Source organism: Rhyacophila brunnea, unplaced genomic scaffold, assembly GCF_057557595.1.
Source record: "Rhyacophila brunnea isolate RB1 unplaced genomic scaffold, BYU_Rbru_1.0 scaffold_149, whole genome shotgun sequence".
Taxonomy (NCBI): Eukaryota; Metazoa; Arthropoda; class Insecta; order Trichoptera; family Rhyacophilidae; genus Rhyacophila; species Rhyacophila brunnea.
The window spans coordinates 696,153-703,421 of record NW_028232805.1 but is presented as its reverse complement, the minus strand read 5'-3'; the positions used below and the strand labels follow the sequence as shown (position 1 = coordinate 703,421).

Below are 7,269 nucleotides of genomic sequence, written 5' to 3'. Positions count from 1 at the left end.
AATGTTCACATCAATTATTTTTTCATATTGAAGAACTTTGCAACTGTTGTAACAAATCTATTCTCTGTATCCTTTCCCCTAGTACGTATAAATGCTAAATTTCCCTTCAAATTTATGCCTTTCAAGTTTGGAAACCATTTTAGCATATTCTCGATTTCTTCTACAGATTTATAAGATAACTTATTTTTCTCCAAACTTAAAAATTCTATTTTTCCCCAAGGTCTGAGAGTATTGTAATCTCCTGTCTCTTCTGACTTTCGTTGATCTCTCCTAAATATAGACTGCATATGATCCTGATTTAGGACATTTTCACCCAAATAGAGTGTCTTCAACTCTGGCATCTTTGATAGTAATTTGGAAAAAACTGATGCTGTTGCACCATCTTCACCAAGTTTATTGAAGTGATAGTCTAAAATTTCTATATTTAGCCCTGTTATTGATTTTGCAAATGTTTTAGTTCCATTCAATCCAAGTCCGTTCCCACTAATGTTTAGTTTTTTCAGTAATTTCATTTCTTCTATGGTTTTGAACAATTGTGAACGATAGAATGAGTCAAATGCCACTCCAATCCTGTTGTTACTAATATCAAGTGATTCAAGATCCTGACAATTCCTCAGTGCTTGAATAAATAGATTTATCCTGCTATCTGAGGATATAAACAAGCTTAATTTAAAATGTTTCAAAGTTGGAATATTTTTCAACAATTCTACAATAAGATCCAGATCTTTATCATTTACATCTATATCCAATTCCAAATCTTTTAAATTCGTAGCTTTCTCAAGCAATTTTACTACAAACGATATATCTTTATAATTCAGAATCCCAATCTTCAATATTTCCAAATTATCGTATGGCATACATTCTAATATTTCCTCAAATATATTTCTATAACTACGCAACTTTGTTAAGTCAATTGAATTAAGTTTGGATACTTCTTTTCCCCAATACACTTTCAAGCTATTGCATTTTAATTGGCATGCTTCTTTAAACACATCAAACGTATTATATCCTATATATGGTGTGTTACTAGGTAAAAATGGTGAGAACATCTTTTGTGTGGCTGCATCTGTTAACTCTACTGTATCTAATATTTGTTCTGTAATTTTCCTTGAGTACTTTCCAAATTCTTTGTCATCCTTCTGTCCAAACAAGTATGTCAATACTTCTATTTTGTCTTCATTGTTGTTAATCATCCTAATATACACATTTGTAATAAAATCATTTGGTGTTGTAAAGTTGAATTTCTCTTCACAGAGCATTAGATACTTCATGGTCAGTGAAATAGGAAATGGTGGCGTATTTCCTGCTTCATTAGGTATGGTTGAGTTGAATATCTTTTTAAAGAGTATTATTGAATATCTCATAATATATGAAATAGGAAATGGTAGTGTATTACCCTTATATCCACTGAAAGTAAGTGTGTTAACAAAATGTGATAATTTATCCTCTTTATTATCTGAGATAAAGTGCATTGCAGAATGTCCACTAGTAATTTCTAGTTTCATTTGTGTTTTACTTGAACTGGCTCTATTTCCAAAAGTAAGCATTATATTCCCACCGATATCTGTTCTATTTTCATTTGTAAACTCTCCGATTGATTTAAATTCACATTCAACTTTACAATTAGGTTGTTTTAACTTATTAATCAATTCCTTAAACTTCTTACTTATACTTTTTTTACCAATATTGATATCCTTCCAAAATTCTTCTGTATCAATCAAAGGTATTATCTTCATCAGTATATTCATCATATTTATCAATCCTGTATCTATTTCGTTTCTCTCAACTTCTCTTACATATACAATCTTATTTATTGAATATTTCCTTTTGTTGGTAAATGGAAAATCTTCCAAATCTTGTACTACTCGAGACCATTCTTTTCTGATCTCATTTGTGATTGTAAATTGTTGAAAATTAACTTTTTCGTAGAATTTCATCAATGGTGAATCTTCACTTAATTCTAAATGCTCTAGTGAATAGCATTTTCTTTCTATGTCCCAGAACAAGCAGTTACAAACATGAAGAAGTGCCATTTCAGCACAATCTGAGAATTTCTGTTTTGTTTCATCAAATGTATTTTTACTTCTTATGTATATTGGAACTGAAGCATTCGAAACTGGTCTATTTACTCTGGAATATGGAAATGATGAATTAATACTCTTATAAAATTCACTAAATGTTCCTGTGAAATCATCACACATGTTATACTCATCTATTGTATATGATTTTTCTTTAATTTTCTTTAATATTGTTTTGAGATATAACTCTAGATCTTCTTTGGAATCCAATACTTTGATCATAAATCCATGAATCAAGAGGAGCTTAAGATCTTTATCCTTGTCTTTGAACAATCCAGAATTGGATTCCTTTATGGAATTGTCCATTATTCGATTAATAGTAGAATTGATTTTATGTTTTTTAGATAACTTGGCTGTATCTGTTTTATCTTCTGTCAAGATTTTGGTGAATATATCTGCCATTATTTCTATACCTTCATCTTTCTTGTCATTACCGTTGGAGAAGTAATGATTTGCAAAATTACCATCCATATTTCTAAACGGACACAATATACCAGTTGGGGATGGGAATAAATCTATTATAAGACTTGTAAAAGCATCATCACTTATATCTTTTCCAAAATTTCTTTTATAATCTTCATTTGTAATTCCTATTTCTGGACTATACCTTCGTAAGTTGGGAAGACAATTCATTAGATATATATATCCAAATATTGGATTCACTATTGTTTTTTCCACCTTTTTATAATTGCTTGATGAGGATTCAGTTGTCTCAAATAGTTCAGCTATCTGATCTATTGATATTTCTGCAAATACATGATTCAGAAACAATAAGTTATATAATAGTTGATAATTATATTTCATGGGTATGATATTAATTTTCCATATATATACTTATCTACTCCTTAATTTGTGATTAATTAAAATATTAATTAATTATGTTTCATTTCTCCTTTAAATATTGATGAAATGGCACCCTTTACTGTATCGATCGGTATATTACCACCTCATACTTTTGATTCGATCCAAAATTAATTAAAAAAAGGGTCATATATCTTAATTTATCATCTTTATATTACATATATTAAAATACTAAAAAGTATCCATGAACTAAAAAATTAATTCTAAAGCATGATATATTAATATTTGTTAACTAGTACTTTGTGATTTGACACATTATTTACATCTTGGAATACATCTTTATCTTATTAATAAAATCTAACTCTCCATCCTTACTCTAATTATCACATGGAATAATTTATTCAATTAAATTATACTGCATCTTTCCATACTCACCCACCATAAGTGTTCAATAATATTTTCATATGAATACCATATTCTACCAATTAATTACTTTGGAATATATATAATATTCAACACTTTATTGGGGTTAAAATGCTAACAGTTCCACTATTCTTAACTGCATTAGTATTCTGCACTGAACCATCAATATCTCCTGTAGAATGTAACTGTACTGCAAAATCCCCTTTATATCACGAGAATACGAGTGATGGTCCAGTAAGTAAAGAAGTGTACAATGATAATTGTGCACTCAACCAAGCTAAAGAAATAAACACTAACTATGCACCCAACCAAGCTAAAGAAATAAACACTAACTATGCACCCAACCAATTTAATGAGATGAATAGCACAGCCCAACAACAAGAAAAATCTGATTCCTCTCAGGACCATGATGATGATTTTAGTGTATTTGTTTTGTTTGCATTTTTCTCTGGTATACTATTACAGTCTTGGATCCCGGTTGTTATTGTATATATGATAGTCCCAAAACCTCAAAGAACTAATATGCTATGCAATTTATTTAAAATCGGCATTATATTTATAATACTCAAGAATTACTTTATTTTGATTGGATGTAGTAAGCTGATTTTAGATTCATTGGTAACTATTGCATACTTTTTTGGTATTCTTGAGTTAGTTAAGGCATTAGTAGCCCCTACACCAACAGTTGAAGATGGTACTATAAAACAAATAAGTAGTAATGAGACAACTATTATATATATTTAACATTATTAATAAAGTTTTCATCTCCAAATATCATAGATTTATTTTTTGTAATTGACAGATACTCAATAAAGCAATTATTTTTGAGAATAGTAGGGGATATTGTTCTGTTTCCAATTATATATTCAATAGTTGACCACTGACTTCTTATCTAAATTTATAAGTCCTATCTCACTCCATGAAGTCTGAGTCATCTATATCATATTTATAATTTGTGTAGCAAAAATGATGGAGATTCATATCCCATTATTATTCTTAATACACTGTGGTATATGTGCACTTATCCTACTATGGTCTTAATTTTAACTACGGTCATATCTTCAGTAAAATACCCGATCCCTTCAGAACTCGGTAGTCAAGCCTGTGTGAGCCATTGTAAGTACTTAGTTGAGAGATCACTCGGGAACACATGGTACTGTAGTTTTGTTCTTCAAAATAGATAGGTATTTGGAAGTATAGTGTTCATCACACTTTCCAACATACTTTGAAGGATCTTATGTTAGATTTTACTCCAACCCTTGACATAAAATATCATAACTATGAAATTTATACTATAAGTCCGAGAGTATTACGGGACATATAATACAAGTAAAACAATAAATCAGATCATAAGAATAAACTTTTACTCTGTTTTTATTCCTATATTTATATTGGTTCATGAATATGAATTGCACCATATGTTGTTAATTGGAAAGTTAATTTACTGTATAGAATAGTTATAATTGCATGGCTCTCCTAATTGATTCAAAATATCATCACTAATGATTGATGTTTGTAAATACTTCTTCAAAATTTTAAAATGGTTTGTTAATTTATGAATTTTCCATTTAAAGATATTGATGTTCAGATACTTGAATAATTAAGAGAAACAGTGCTCGATATTCTAGTATTTTATATTTTGATGAAAATTTTCAATATCTCAATTTTCTTATGAAAAATCAACATCAAAATTTGTGAGTTTAATTTTTTAAAAGAAAAATCTGCCCCAATAAATATGCTAGCAGAGTATCTGATTGCTGTATGTAATTTTTGTTTTGCGGAAGAGCCTCCATTTGTCAATGTACCAATCTGTGAGGAAAGTGGATTTTTAGCAAAAATCAGGGCAAACAATGACTATTCATTAATGAGCAACACAGATCACCTAAGTAAGGATTCAACTCTTTGTGTAACTGCTTTCAATGAAGAAAAAAAAATTTTACCTGAATGTAAAGCAGTCTGTGAATATGATGACATTCCAAAATTCGTTCCAGTATCTACCAACTCTCATGTTACCAGTGGGGGACTTTTACCTGGTCACATACCTGTTTGTAAGGATGATGGACTTATACCATCAATCAGGGCAAACAATGATTATTCATCAAGGGGCAGCCCAGAGCAAAATGAAGATTCAATTCATTGTAAAACTGTTTTCGATGAAACAGGAGAAATCTTACAGGGATGTAAACCAGTTTGTGAGACTTATGGCGTAAAAGCCATTCCAATATCTGTTGATGGCCCTGTTACCAGTGGAGGACTTCCACCTGGTCACATGCCAATCTGTGAAGATGATGGGTTTATAGCTAAAATCAAAGCAAGAAATGATTATAAATCAATATTCAATCCAAATCCAGAATCGGATAGTTGTAGAGGTTTTTTCAATAAAAATCGAGAAATTTCACCTGAATGCAAACCAGTTTGTGGAGGTTATAAAAATGCAAAGGTTGTTCCAATGTCTGTTGATAGTTCTGGTGACAACCCTGTTAAAAGTGGAGGACTTCCACCAAACCACGTGGGTGTTTGTAAAGATGGATCTACAATACAAAGCATCAAACACATATTTGATAATTCATCAAGAAACGGTCCAAGCTCAAATGATAAGTCAATTCGTTGTGAAACTGTTTTCAATGAAACCGGAGAAATCTTACCTGGATGCGAACCTGTTTGTAGAGATTATAGCGATCCAAAAGCTATTCCAATATCTAGTTATAATGCCAATAAGGATGAAATCTTAACTGGCCAACAAATTAACGCTGCTACTACTACTTCGGATTTAAGTGGTTATGTCTCAACAATCTGGAAGATGCTACCCAACTGCCTAAAGGAAGATTGGACAGTAGATCATTGGGTGGTTTTCACAGCTGTTGTTATTTTGATTATCTGGTTCCATTATTATCACTTTAACTCTATCAACTTTTTTAGTCCAACTTCACTCATTCTTATCATTCTAATGTTCTTCGCTGGTGTTAAACTTGGTATATTTGGACTTTCCGTAAACTGGACCAAGTTTGATAATCCATCGTTAATAACAGACATTCATCCATTCGTAAACTTTTTGCTAAATTTGTTCATTGTGCTAATTACCTACACTTCATGCCTTTTTATATTAAATTCGCTTATTAAAATTGGATCAGAAACAATGGCACAGTATCCAAAACAACCAAAACAATATGTTGCAGTTCATACTATATAGGAGGATAATGAAATGTAGGAATTTAATAAATGATTACTACTAATTTTTTAGTTGAAAGATTTTCGATAGGGCATGAGTGAGTTGATTCTTTACAATTCAATTACTAATAATACATTTTCTTCATCAGTAATATTGTCTTTATATAGTGTACTTTGATTGAAAGTTATTAAACCTATATTCAATTCCAGTTTCTTAAATTGATATTTTAAATATTACTAATAATGGTTAATACGTTAATTTATATTTTCAATTAACACATTTAAACAGTTTTATAAACTATAGAGAAATCAGGGCATACTTTGGTCTTTTCTTTTTATATAATTAAATAATCCAATAAATCAGTACGAATTTACCACAGAACCTGTATTACGTGAATAAAAGTATCGGAGAATAATACTTACAATTTTTTTCCGATCTATATCAATCAATAAACTATACATAACTAACTAATTATTTGGATATCTGTGAATAATATTTCATATGATATGGTCTATTCCTTTATCTACAAATAATAATTTTCTAAGGTTATTTATAATCCGTAATTAAACTGTTTGGATTAAACTTGTTTGGTAGTTTCTGTTATCAATGTTATAGAACATTGTTATTAATTATTTATATCGAATCAATTTAATAAAATTGCTTCCAATTAAAAACTCTAAGGATCTAAAATGTTAGGAATTTAGATATATTTATATAGTATTAATTAAAACAGTAAATATATAAAGTCAAACAACCTTTTAATAATCACTTGGTGTATAATTAAAATTATTAGGAGTG

General features: G+C 29.7%; 1 pseudogene; it reads left to right on the top strand.

The window, feature by feature from the left end:
• The first annotated feature begins 4,347 nt into the window (after positions 1–4,347).
• LOC147075366 (5S ribosomal RNA) lies at positions 4,348–4,467 on the top strand (annotated as a pseudogene).
• Positions 4,468–7,269: the final 2,802 nt, after the last annotated feature.